Raw genomic sequence first — 14,955 nt, forward strand, 5'->3', positions numbered from 1 at the left:
TTATGGATATTAGAAATAAAATCTACTGTTTGGAATTTAACGTTATCTCTGAAGAAATTAATGAAGATATTAGAGATAAAGTTATCAATGGCTTGGATAATCTTCTGGACTGGAATGACGTGATGGAGCTTGATATAGAGAAAATCTATGGAATTAACTGCAGCCATGTGACAACGGAAAAACTCTCAAGAGATGAGCCAGTGCATTTTGTAAAAAAGAAGAACAGAGATATGACTTTACAACAATATTTCAGCAACTTATTCAGAATTGATGGCAAGAAAATATTTGGGATAGAGGAAATTCCCATCAGACTCTTATTATATGACTATGGTTATGACAGCAAGATTATTATGGAATACTGATAATGGAAGATTGGACACTGAAATTACTGGACTTAACAGGACTATTGAAGATGGAAGATGGAATTAATATGGATAATGGAATAATGGCTATTGAAATTATTGGACCTAACAGATTTTGATGAGATGGATTAATCGATATGTTTATTTGGACTATGGTTATGACAATAAGATTATTATTATTATTAACGAGATGGATTAATCGACATGTTTATTTGGAGAAAAATTGATAGATATATTTCTTAAAGAATTGAAACCTCTCTTTGACTTTTTGTGGAAAGAATAAAGTAATGTTTATGAGATTTGATGATTAATTAAGATAACTACTGGAGGAAAGTGATTTTATAATATAATTTAAGAGACAGGATTGTTATATATTGTAGACCTATAACTGATTTGATCTGCGACAAATGGGAAGTCAACATTTTATTTTTTTGTTTAATCATTTTTGTTTTGTTTTTTTTTTGTCTTTGAATGTTTTATGATTTTGTTTTGTATGTTTTATGAAAATTTGAATAAAAATTATTGTAAAAAAAAAAAGAAATATTAAAAATACTCATCGCGCTAACATTGTGTAGCCTTGGGTTTTTTTTGCCCTTACATTAAAAAAAAAAATTATAGAGTGGCAGTTATTGGACAGAGCCGTGTAGCACATAGCACAAAACTTGCACTAAATCTAAACTTATATTGCTTTGATGCAGAAGGTCCCAGGTTCAATCCCTTCAATCTCCAGGTAGGGCTAAGAAAGACTCCCTATCTAAACCCTAGAGAGCTGCTGTAAATCAGTGTAGACAATACTGAGCTAGATAGTCTAATGGTCTAATTCAGTATAAGGCCTATGTACCTATATACTTAAGAGCCAATACCAGTCCGTGCACAGCAGGGTTCCTCAGTCTGATGCCCTCTAGATAGTTTGGACTACAGTTCCCCCATCCCTGACCATTGAACATGCTGGCTGGGAGGGGGATTGGAATTCACTTTTGCAAGAGTGTTCCTGGCTGTCAGCTTCTTCATCTCAGTTCTGCCCTTATAAAACTCAGGAGGAGGATGGGGAGAAAACTAGAATTGGTTGGTTCCACCTATCATTGTTCTGCCTCCATCTGTCATTGGCTCTGGCTCCATTTATTGCTGGCCTCCTTGTCTTCCATCCTGCTAGTCCCAATGGGTACCAGCCAGCGCTGATCTGGAATCATCTGTTTCTCTTTGTCTTCCTGGCAGGTGAACAGTATGGACTTCAGGGAGCCTCACCAGTTAACTCCAACTGAATACTCTTAATGCAAGAATTGGTTTTTTAAAAATAAAGATCTCTGCTTGTGAAAGACATAGTGGCCTAAATTGTATCAAGTGTTGACACAGGCAGCTGCAGCTAGTGGCTCCATGTCAGTGGGGCAGTGGAATCCACTCTGAGTTTTAGTCCAAACTTTAACTGAGCTGTCCATGGTCCCAAACATTTGTGGGGACAGGTTTCAGCACCATGGACAACCCCTTGGACTTTCATACTAAAACCTGGAGCACTGCCTCACTGACATGGGGCCACTGGCTGCCATTGGGCGCAGGTGAAAGCAAGGTCAATCCTGATTGCCCATTGAAGAAAGGAAGGAAGGAAGAAGCAGTAAGGAACATGAAGGCCTTGTGGTGCAGCAAAAAAATTCAAACTTAATTTTTTTTTTAGTCATTTTCTATAATTTGACACTAAACCTCATCTTTCTGTGACATCTTCATACCTTGCTTTGGGACTTCCCAGAAGCATTTGGTTGACCACAGTGAGAAACAGAATTGATAGGCCAGAGATGAGAAAACTTTGGCCCTCCAAATGTTGCCAAACTACATTTCCCATCATTCTCATCCAGTATGGCCAGTAGTCAAGGCTGATGGGAGTTGTTGTCCAACAATATCTGGAGGACCAAAGTTTTCCCACCCTAAAGATAGGCAATAGTTTATCTGAAGTTATTAATGAAGAATTTCACTGTGGAGGGTTTTTTTAGAAGAAGAAGAAGAAGAAATAATGTAGGAGAAAAAGAATTTGCAAACAGCATTTTGCAAGGGATTCTTCTGGCACCCCCACTAATTTTTATGCAGAGGGGAAAGTAGCTGATGGCTCTGTTGACACCCTCCTACTGAGTAACATGAAATCAGTAGGCAAGCCCATTATGAGTCATTTGTTTTAATGACTTGAAATATGAAAAATGCTGGCCCAGATCAAAGGAGATCACAGCAAATGCCAGGTCTGAACGCCACAGGAATTAAATGGCTTGAAAGAGTTTTAGTGTCCTCACTTACACATCAGAGGGACATCCAATGATGTATGTTTTCCTTACAAATCAAGATGTCGAGTTGTCAAGATGTATCATTTCAGCACAATTGTCGGAGGAAAGAAAGGAGGGCACGTGTAAAGCAAAAGGTCTTGAAGGAGACATAGATCCAATACAGAAAACTGCTTGCTAAATATTACCGTGTGCCCAAGGGTTGTGAATAGCCACCAGTAGCTCTTAAAATGAGATCAGAAAAGGTCAGTGTGAGTGAACAAAAAATAATAATGGAAAAAATTAATCAAAGATAAGAATACACCAGTGCAGAGTTAGACTTTAATCACAAAATTTCCAGGCTCAGAAAAGATGGCAGAGGTAGTGATGGTGTGTGTGTGTGTGTGTGTCTAAAGTCAAGCTAATAGCCATATGTAATGTGTTAAGTGAATTTAAAATAGACAATGAAATGAAGACTGCACAGAATGCAGTAGCAATAATAATAATAATAACAATAATAATAAAGCTCAAACTTATTAAGAAGAAAAGATTAGTAGTATTAAAAGATGTGTGCCAACTTTTCTAAAAGTTCATTTTTTTTGGAAGGAATAATTTGGTTGCCAGCATGGGAACAAATATATAATATGGCATGGGAGCAAATATATAATAATTCCTTACATCTGCAAATGAGAGAACATTGCCCACGTGCTAGAAGCTACAGTGGAAAGGAATGGAAGATTGACAGCCATGGGCAATGGATTCCTATGGAATGCATTGGCCAATCAGGACATCAGAAGGGCAGCAGGGGCCTTCACACTGGCCAATCAGCTGATGTACTATTGCCTGGCATGGCCTAAGCTAACTAAGTTGTTGCTGCTACTTTCATCGTTTTTTCTGTATGAGAAAGTGCAGCTGCTATATGATTGGAAAAGAACTTCTTCCTTCTCTTCCCATTGCTTCTTGATAGGCAAAACCACCACTGCTCATGAAGAGACTCTTGTAACTTTAAGAAAAAAGTTGCTGTGCCTTGATTCTTTGTGAAGATAGACTACCTGCTTAGTTCCACAAGGGCAAAACTTAGTGTAAGGATGTCAGCCAATTCTACTCCTTGCATTGGTGATAAGTAGGGTTGCCAGGTTCAGGGCCTGAGACTGATCCTGTATCTTTAGGAGAAGAGAAAGTCAGCCAAGTGCAGGTGTTCTTGCAACAGAAGACCTCTTGGGTGCCAGGCCCAGCCTCCAAGAGGTCTTCTGTATCTTTAAAAGTTGTGCAGGGGGAAGGGAGAATTCCACCTTGTGGTTTTTCCCATTACAGGGTTGCAAGAACACCTGCACGTGGCTAACTTTTTCTTCTCCTAAAGATGCAGGATCAGTCTCAGGCCCTGAACCTGGCAACCCTAAGTAAAGAGTCGGGCAGGAGGGACCAGGCAGGAGAAGCCTGCCTGAGCCTGGTGATGCAGTGACCCTTTTGCCCTAATGGGAAAGTCATCTGTCTGAAACCTTTGAGAGCCACTACCAGTCAATTCAGACAAGGCTTCCTCAGCCTACTGTCCGACAAATGTTTTGAACTACAACTCATAGAATGATAGATCATAGAATCATAGTAGAGTTGGAAGGGGCCTATATGGCCATTGAGTCCAATCCCCTGCTCAATGCAGGAATCCAAATTAAAGCATCCCCGATAGTTACCTCTTGAATGCCTCCAGTGTTGGAGAGCCCACCACCTCCCTAGGTAATTGTTTCTATTGTTGTGCTGTTCTAACGGTTAGGAAGTTTTTCCCAGAGCTTGGAAAAGTTACTTTTTTGAACTACAGCTCCCATCAGCCTAATCCAGTGGCCATGTTGCCTAGGGCTGATGGGAGTTGTAGTTCAAAAAAGAAACTTTTCCAAGCTCTGGTTTTTCCTGATGTTCAGCCCAAATCTGGCTTCCTGCAACTTGAGCCCATTATCGAACCTGGACAATGCATCGAACCTGGACAATGGCTATGCTGGCTGAAGGTGCATCAGGTTGGGCCATTGCTGCTAGTATTTTTTCCTGCTGGTTTGTGCCTGCTGCTTTTTGTATTTCTAATCTCGCTACTCTTTTGTGTCTGTTGCTATTTTATAGATCTTGGCTTTATTCCTATATTTTTTTGCACATGTTCCTCAACATTTTGTTAGCTGCAGTAAAAATATAGGAATACAACAGCAAGCCACTTAACAATGGAATGGTTGGCCAGGAGACACAACAATATACAACAGCACAGAGGGAACGTTTTTGTGGAACGGAAGAGGCTTACGACTATAGCTGAACACATTTTTCTCAGAAGCCTTTTTTTCTCTGGGAAAATTTCAGAGATTTTTCTTGTTCTTACCCCACTCTCCTAGAAAAATATTCCAATATTCCCTTTGAATATTCTCCACCATTTTGCATCTTCCATAATGCCCCAGAAGGACTTCAGGTCTGAGGACATAAGAAGAACCCTTCTAGATCAGGCCAAAGACCCATCTAGTCTAGCATCCTGTTCTCACAGGCTTGTATCCAACGTAGCACTAAATTAAAGTCCCTTAGCGGCAAACTTGTTCCGCTGGTGAAATGTTTTGCACCAGCGGAATGCTGTTGTGCAAGAGAATGCCTAAGCAGGTTGCTGGTAACTTAGTTGCACAAAAGATTGCACAGTCTGCTGCACAATGAGGTTTTGCCAGTGCCGCTGTTGAGCTGGATTCCTCTGTTGTGCAACAGTAAAGCTAACCCAGCTGCGCCCAGTGTCCAACCAGACACCAGATTGGCTCTGCTGGTGCACCCGTGCCATGCCAACTTCCCTGCCGCTTTGTCCCTCTCCCTCCTGGTAAATTGCCAGGAAGCTAGCATAGCAGCTCGACCCCTCCCTGGTGAGGCACTTATGCAAATATATAACTATTTTTAAATAAATAAATAAAGGTCTTCCTATGAGTTACTGGAGGGGGGGAATGGCTGCATCTGAGGGAAGGGATATAATAAACCTGTTGAGGAATACAGAAATTTAGTGAGTGAAGAAAATTCTTAAAGAACTACAACCATTTGAAGTGTTATCCAATCCAGGAACAAGACAGATCTGGAAGGAAACCTGCCAACAGATGTATAACCCTTCCCACATAGCAGTAGGAGAAACTACTGTGAAAAGTACAGAAAGGAGCTAGGTAATCGGACTGTTGATTCATTGCATCATTTACAGGGGCTTCCATTGATATAATTTCCTGCCTTCACATTGTTTTTCCTGGTGCTAGGAAATAGCATTGGCCTTGCCATTCAGCTCTGTGACCCTGGGACTATTTGCTCCTTTGACTCTTTTAAGTTTCTTAAAACAAATATTCGGCTCACATGGTGACTGCAAATAGAGTCTTTTCCAAGTTGGGGATTCTTAATGCCAAAGGCAACACTTCTCCCCCCTCTTCCCCCTTAGTCTATTTGAAAGGTAACTGGAGGTGAGGTATTCATCTAAGGGACATGAAGGACTCTGTTAAGACAGCAGGAGGGAGGAAAAATCCACATATTGCTTTGTGTGTGACTTCGGAGCTCACCTACTTATTGAACTACTGTGGAAAGGTTTTTTTCCTGCAACTTTTCTTGCAACTTGAGTGGCTTGCTACATCTCAAATGCAGAAATAGTGAGTGTACCTATACATACTGCTGGGATATATAGTGGGGGTAGCAGGGAGAGATGCATTGCACTCTTCCTAGGATTTCTCGAAATATAAACATCCACACACTCAGGACCACAGGAAACTGTTGTGCACAAGATCAGACTATTTGTTCATCCAACATGGTGCCCTCTGGGTGTTTTGGCCCTCAACTCCTTTCACCTCTGGCCATTGGACATGCTGGCTGAGGCTGATGGAAGCTGGAGTCCAAAATACCTGGAGGGCCCCACATTGACTAACCCATTGGCAGCCAACATGGTACCCTCCAGATGTTGTTGAACTCCCACTCCCATCAGTCCCAGCCGACATGGCCAATGGTCAAGGATGAGGGATGCTGTAGTCTAACAACATTCAGAGGGCACCATGTTGACTGTCCCTGACCTGATTCAATATTGTTTACTTACACACTGGCAGTAGCTCTACAGAGTCTATGAAGAGGTGTGTCCAGTGTTACTTTATAACTGACCATTTCATGGGTAAATGCTGGGACTGAAACTGCCGCACGCAAAACATGGGCTCTGCCACTGAATTATGCCTACTCTGCACAATCGTTTGGACTCTGACTCTCCTCAGCCCTAACCAGCATGAACAATAGGCAGCGGTGCTGGGAGTTGCAGTCGAAAGCATCAGGAAGGCTCCAGGTTCCCCACCCCCGTGCTACACTCAGGACCTAGTTTGCAAGATGATGATGATGATTAGATTTTTATCCCGCCCTTCCTCCCAGAAGGAGCCCAGGGCGGCAAACAAGAGCACCAAAAACATTAAAACATCATAAAAACAAACTTTAAAACACATTAAAACAAAACATCTTCAAAAACATTACTTAAAGAAAAGCTTTCAAAACATCTAAGATTAAAAACATTTTTAAAAGAAGGTTTAAGGACATATTACAAAGCAATTCCATCACAGACACAGACAGGGATAGGTCTCAACTTACAAGGCTTCTTGAGATTCTACCACCTTTAGTATCACAGACTAACCTGACTAATGAATTCAATCTAGTTGGGGTGATTCAAATGTAGGGGTGGGGCCAACAGTGTTTCTGGGTACAGCCCTGCCTCCCAGATAAAGGGATGGCTCCTGTACACTCCTACATCTCCTGTCCCTTTTAAAAATATGGTTTTGGGTTTGTTTGATTTTTACTTTGCTTACAGGGCTGCTGGGCATGCCAGAAAGAACAGTGCTGGTGAGATGCCATCTTAATCTGCTCAGAAATCTACATTTGCATCTATTGTCAAATACAAATTTTTTGCAAGTGTGTGTCAGGGTCTTCTGCCCTCGCAACCTCCCCCCCCACACACACACACTCTGAGAGCTACAGGACAGCTGGGCCTATCCAACATTTTCATTTCTTGTAATGCCCACAGTGTAACATTGCTCTGGGGCATTGTGGGAAATAAGATATGTTTCTCGGAGTTCTGCCAGAACTCAGGGGTGTAGTTATCCAGAGTCTTGGGGGGGCGGGTTGTAGCCAGATCTACACATATGAGCCGATCGGCATGAAAAGGGAGTGTGTCAGCCACTGTGAAGAGTCCTTGTTTTTTCATGCTGATGGGAGCCAATTAGAGTGAAAGAAGGTGAGTCAGCCACTGAGAAAGCACACAGCCTCCCCTTTTATGCTGATTGGCCCTTAGGGATATCTCTTGCAGTGGACTGTGGGCTCACAAGATGACAGACAGAGCAAGGGAGATGAGGTAAAGTGCAAAAGGGGCTTGGCTATGAGGGTGTGTGGCATGACTATCATGAAACTATCCTGCACTTTTGAATTTGCCAATACACTACTGTTAGTATTGCTCATCATGACTGTCAATTAAGTCAACCAATGCCCACATATGGAGGAGGGCCCCCACTAGAGCTGAATCCTGAACTGAATAATTGACATGCAGTGAAATCCTATGCCTCTTCACTTAGTAGGGCCCATTGAGATATGTGGGACTGACTTCCAAGTAAATATGTGTGGCGTTGCAGTCTACGCATTAACAGAAGTATAGTTTCCAAATTGCGTGAAGTATTGTTTCCTGTCTATTCGGCACTAGTTAGGCTGCATCTTGAGTACTGCGTCCAGTTCTGGACAGTACACTTTAAGAAGGATGCAGACAAACTGGAACGGGTTCAAAGGAGGGCAACGAGGATGATCAGGGGACTGGAAACAAAGCCCTATCAGGAGAGACTGAAAGAACTGGGCATGTTTAGCCTGGAGAAGAGAAGACTGAGGGGAGATATGATAGCCCTTTTCAAGTACTTGAAAGGTTGCCTCACAGAAGAGGGCCAGGATCTCTTCTCGATCATCCCAGAGTGCAGGACACAGAATAATGGGCTCAACTTGGAGGAAGCCAGGTTTCAACTGAACTTCAGGAAAAACTTCCTGTTAGAGCGGTATGACAGTAGAACCAATGGCCTAGGTAGGTGGTGGGCTCTCCAACACTGGAGGCATTCAAGAGGCAGCTGGACAACTACCAGATGGGGATTCTTTAATTTGGATTCCTGCACTGAGCAGGGGGTTGGACTCGACGGCCTTACAGGCCCCTTCCAACTCTGCGATTCTATGGTTCTATGATACTTTGCAGCTGTGTGTTGAAGATGTTCACCATTTGGGCTCCGAACATGTACATGTTGGGAGCAGCTGAATTTCGAGGAGAGAGGTGCATTATATCCTAGTTGTTGACTGTGTCCAAAAAGGATCAAGCAATTCTACTGAAATAGGAACATTGGACATTGCCCTATAGTGAGTCAGACCATTGGTCCATCAAGCTCAGCATTGGGTGCTTTCACACTGCACTTTATTTCATTATTCTGATGATTTCTTACCTGGTAATTTGTGCATTATATTTGAGCTTTTCATGACATACCGGGTAGCTCTGGAACTCTGGTGGAATGTAGTGCAAGTGTAGCGCTAATTTCCGCAATAAATGATACCAGAAACAATCTGTTAGCAAGGCTGGGAACCCGGAAGATCGCGGGAGTGTTTGGCTAGCTGCTGCCGCTCACGTGACAAGCATCCCAGCATGCAGTGCATTCCCACCTTTTAGTCACGCTGGGTTGTTGTTTTTTTGCCTGACAAACGTTGTACCGGTATTCCGGCATAGGTGCAGATAGCAGCAGCATTTCCCACGCACACCCATCTTGATACAACTAAAACAATTTAAAAAGTCAGATCCTAAAGGGAGAGGGCTTGCATGGTGATGAGACAAGATCTTAGACCTCCTACACAGTGTGCATGGGTGAGCGACGAAAACAAACTGTGTGAAAGACAGTTGCGTGAAATGCCGCTATATCGGCTGAAAAAGTACTGTTCCTTATTGCAACAGGTACTGCAGTGTGAAAGGGATTTTAGAAATTGGGACAGAAGCACTACCATTTTAATCTGTTAAACTATTAGCCCCATGTGTGAAAGCAGACATTGTCTACAACACTGATTGGAGTGGCTGTCTGGGGTTTCTCTCCCAGCCCTAACTGGAGAAACCAGAGACTGAATCTGGGACCTTCTGCATGCAAAGCAGTTGCCTTACCACTAAGTTATGGCCTTTCCACAAAATAATTTAGAACCAAAGTTAGCAATTTTTTGCATTCTGAGTTGAAGGCAATGGAGTGTAGCTTTGATTCGCCTCCATAAACAGCACACCCAGAGCCAAATAGCCGATGAAAGTAGAAAACAGGAAAGAACCAAAACCTTCATTTTAAAGTCTCAGGGCTGGCTGAGATTAAATAAGAGCCCATGAAACTGATACAATTCCCTGGACGTCAAGCCCAGTAGCGTTCAAAACACAACGACACAAGCACTAAAAACCAGTACGCACAGTGGACCCCCGCAAAAGATGGAAAAACCCCAGTGAGCATTTTATCGCCACCAGCCACTTCCAGAATGCAGCAAATAATGAGAACGAATGCAAAGCTGAGCACATTTGCATTTTATCTTATTCACTAGAGAAAAAATATCCTTCAGAGTGGGTTATTGGGAGATTTTGGCAGTCATGTTTGTGCAGGGCATTGTGAAGTTTAACAACAGCGATGGCGACAAAAATCCAGAGGTCATAAAGGCCACAATCCAACACAGAATGAAGTCTGCAGTCTTATTTTTATGTGCTAATTTATATGTAGAATCGCCCCTTTAATATAATTACTATTATTTAAATAGGAATACAGTACAGCTCACCGTGCTGGGGAAGGCTGAGGCTAGGTGGTCTGTGTGCCTTCTAAGTCTGCTGTCCAGGTGCTCTCTATTGATGGGCAACTGCAAGGCCCCTGCAGGCAATGGAGTCTAGTCCACTAGGGCACGTGGGGCATTGCCCCGCCACGATCAGCTTATCCTCAGCCAGCTGAGCTGTAAAGCTGCACTGCAAAATTCAGAGATGTACAAATTTTGAAAGAGGGACGTGGTTCGATTCAGAAAGTACAAATTAGGTGGGTTCACCTTTAAAAGTGAACTGAATTAAATTTCTCCCCATCCCTACTGCTTTGTAATGATAGTGACTACAAGGAGGAACAACAGTGTTGCATCAGTGGTTGAAGTTAGGGAAGCAGTTCTGGGCCTGTTCCATCCCATGTTTTTTTGCAAACTAAAAAAAGCACACATTTTATACACATCCCTCTATTATTGTTGTTGTTTACCAGCCCTTCACCCAGGGGTCCCAGGGTGGGTTACAGTAATTTTAAAACACATAATTAAAACAGTTAAAAAAACAACTTAAACAACATCACAGGAAATTGGGTGGGTCCTAAAAATATACGTCTCGAGTGTCGAAGGCCAGGATAAAGGGGTGCATCTTCAGCATTCAATGAAAAGTTGTACAGTGACGTTGCAAGACGCACCTCAGTGGGGAGGGAGTTCCACAGATTAGGGGCTGCCATTGGGAATGCCCTCTCCCCCCGAGCTTCTGAAGTGGCGGAGCTACTAAAAGGGTTCCCTCTGCTGATCTCAACACCCAAGAGAGTCTGTGGACATGAGGAAAAACTTCCTAACTGTTAGAGCCATACTACAATGGAACCGATTACCTAGAGAGGTAGTGGGCTCTCCGACACTGGAGGCATTGAAGAGGCAGCTGGACAGCCATCTGTCGGGAATGCTTTGATTTGGATTCCTGCATTGAGCAGGGGGTTGGACTCGATGGCCTTATAGGCCCCTTTCAACTCTACTATTCTATGATTCTATGATTCTAGGCGGTCTTTAAACACTAACACAAGCACCTTGAACTGGGCCTGGAAATGAATTGGCAACCAGTGCAGCTGTTTTAAAACAGGAGGACAGGGCTATCAATGGCTACTAGCCATGATGGCTGTGCTCTGCCACCCTAGTCAGAGGCAGCATGCTTCTGAAAACCAGTTGCCGGAAGCCTCAGGAGGGGAGAGTGTTCTTGCACTCGGGTCCTGCTTGCGGGCTTCCCCCAGGCACCTGGTTGGCCACTGTGAGAACAGGATGCTGGACTAGATGGGCCACTGGCCTGATCCAGCAGGCTCTTCTTATGTTCTTAGGTTATATGAGTTTTAAGAGGAACCCCCGCCAGTAATCTGGCTGCTGCATTTTGAACCAGTTGATGTTTCTGAGTCATCTTCAATGTCAGCCCCACCCCCATGTAGAGCGTGTTGCAATGATCCAGTCGGGAAGTTACCAGAGCATGGAGTACTATGGCCAAGTCTTCTCTGTCAAAAGGAGCCAAAGCTGATGAAGTAGCTGGAGCTGGCAAAAGGCACTCCTAGCCACTAAGGCCCCCTAAATCTCCAATGACATTGTTGGATCAAGGAGTACCTACAGGCTGCGGACCTGCTCCTTCAGGGAAAGAGCAACCCCATCCAGAACAGGCCGATTTCCCATCTCCTGGACATGAGAACTCTGGACACATAACACCTCTGTCTTTTCAGGATTCAGCCTCAATTATTGTCCCACATCCAGTCCATCACTCTAAAAGATTCACCTAAGATAACACATTTTTGTATGCTGTTCAGTGCATTTCCTCTAAAAATTCTCATTTCTGTACACATCTTCCTGTAAAAAAACCTAAAACTGCATGACAAAATTCAGAGGAGTATATAATCTAAGAGATAACTGCCTTCCATAATCTGAAAATAAATTCAGGAATGGCAAATTAAGTTGGTTTGCTTTAAAACACAGCCAGAACAAAATTCTCCTTCATCCCTAGTTTTGATGTAATGGATAGACACTCTAAGAGGGCAGAAGGAAATTGTGGAGGCTGCAGTTGGCATGCCCTTTACTCCAGAGTAATACCCTTGTCTAGAATAAAATTGTTTAAAAGTCCATGATCCAGTTATCATTTTTCAACTGTTCTGTAACCTGATCTCAACCAGAATTGAATAAACACCTCCAGAGCAGAATAAATTTTTATTCCTTCCAACTTTCACTTTATAAAACAGACAAGTTTCCCCAGTAATCCTCTTTGTTCTCCACAACCAGGTATATTCCTACTAAAGTGCAGATGCTCACTTTGTTATGGTGGTTCATGACAGATGCTCTTGGAGGTCACTGATTCATAGGGTTGCCATAAGTCGTAGTCGATTTGGAGGCACATAACAACAACCCAACTCTTGGGAATGTAAAAATTACTGCTCCTGCTTCATATTTTGTTGATGCCATTGGACAAAGAAAATGCATGATGGATCAAGGGGGCATCTATGATGGATTTTTACATGCCACTGTCAGGAAAATCCATTTCAGTTTCCCCAAAAGATGAATTCATTCGGTGCAGAAGTTCACTCACCATAGCTCTATTGCTTTATAGTGATGGAATTCTATTAAACAGGGAGAGGTTAGGAAATAGCTTCTGGATATTGTTAATACTGGCAGAGATTTTCAAAGAATCCTGTGGGAGTTAGAGCTTCTTACTTGTATTGAATTACAATGAATGAGTCTTTGTTTCAGAGGCTGGGCATATATATGTGTTCGCAGAGTAGAGGCCAAGCAATTTATATCTTGCCCCATTCTATAGACCCAAATTTAGATAAAACTTACCCAGAAGATTTATTTTGCCTTTGAATTGTCTTTTGAGCTTGAAAGCGAGCTGGAGTGATGAAGAAGGAAAAGTGAACCCACAGAAGCACAGGGCAGGAGAAAGAACCATTAAGTTTATCCACATCAAAGCTTTGCATCCTCTCCTATTCTCACCTTTTTGTGGTGAGAAATGGTGCTACACGGAGAAGGAGGAAAGGAAGGGAATAAGTCTGGAGTTCTTTGCAGTATTTTGACAATTCCAGTAGCACACGGATGAACTATGAAGATCCAGATCAAGGTGAAATTAGCGAGGCAGAGCTTCTCAAAATAATGACCTCCTAGCCCCCCTGTGCAATGATGTCATTCCTTGTCTTTGATCAAGGACATCATGCTGTTGCCATCTGCATCATGCCGGTGGGATTAGGCCACCCATTCATTTGTTCTCCACAAGATTTGATTATTATTTTATTATTGTTTATTTTTAAAACTTATATACCCCCTGACTAGCAATAGCTCTCTGGGCGGTGAACATAAATACAATAAAATACAATAAAATACAAAAACATCACAATCTAAATTCAAATTTCACAATCTAAAAAACTGGATAAGCTAAGATCAAATTGCAAACATTACAATCATTAACAAAGAATTAAAATGCCTCGGAGAAGAGAAAGGTTTTAACTTGGCGCCGAAAGGATGATAGTGTCGGCGCCAAGCACACCTCCTCAGGGAGACTATTCCATAGTTCGGGGGCCACTACTGAGAAGGCCCTTGATCTTGTCACCGCCCTCCGGGCCTCCCTATGAGTCGGGACCCGGAGGAGGGCCTTCGTAGCACACCGTAGTGTATGAGCCGGTTCATAACGGGAGAGGCGTTCTGACAGATATCGTGGTCCCGCGCCGTATAAGGCTTTGTAGGTTAGTACCAACACTTTGAATCTGGCCCGGAAGCATATTGGAAGCCAGTGCAAGTGGGCCAGAACAGGTGTTATATGGTCAGATCGCTTCGTTCTTGTTAGCAGTCTGGCCGCCGCATTTTGCACCAGCTGTAGCTTCCGAACCGTCTTCAGAGGTAGCCCTACGTAGAGCGCATTACAGTAATCCAAACGTGAGGTTACCAGAGCATGTACTACTGATGTAAGATCCTCCTTACTCAGGTAGGGACGTAGCTGGGCTACCAGCCGAAGTTGGTAGAACGCATTCTGTGCCACCGAGGCTACATGAGCCTCAAGTGACAGGGAAGAGTCTAGAACGACTCCCAGACTACGAACCTGTTCCTTTAGGATGAGTGTAACCCCATCCAGGACAGGATATGTATCCACCATCTGATTGGAGAAACCATCCACCAACAGCATCTCAGTCTTATCAGGATTGAGTCTCAGTTTGTTAGTTCTCATCCAGTCCATTGTCGCGTCCAGGCAACGGTTCAGCACATTGACCGCTTCACCTGAAGAAGATGAAAAGGAGAAGTAGAGCTGCGTGTCATCAGCGTACTGGTGATAACGCACTCCAAAACTCCTGATGACCGCACCCAACGGCTTCATATAGATGTTAAAAAGCATGGGAGACAAAACCGAACCCTGCGGGACCCCACATTGGAGTGCCCACGGTGTCGAGCAATGTTCCCCCAGCACTATCTTCTGGAGACGGCCCGCCAAGTAGGAGCGGAACCACTGCCAAGCAGTGCCTCCAACTCCCAATTCCGCAAGCCTCTCCAGAAGGATACCATGGTCGATGGTATCAAAAGCCGCTGAG

This window comes from Rhineura floridana, chromosome 13 (genome assembly GCF_030035675.1).
Source record: "Rhineura floridana isolate rRhiFlo1 chromosome 13, rRhiFlo1.hap2, whole genome shotgun sequence".
Lineage (NCBI taxonomy): Eukaryota > Metazoa > Chordata > Lepidosauria > Squamata > Rhineuridae > Rhineura > Rhineura floridana.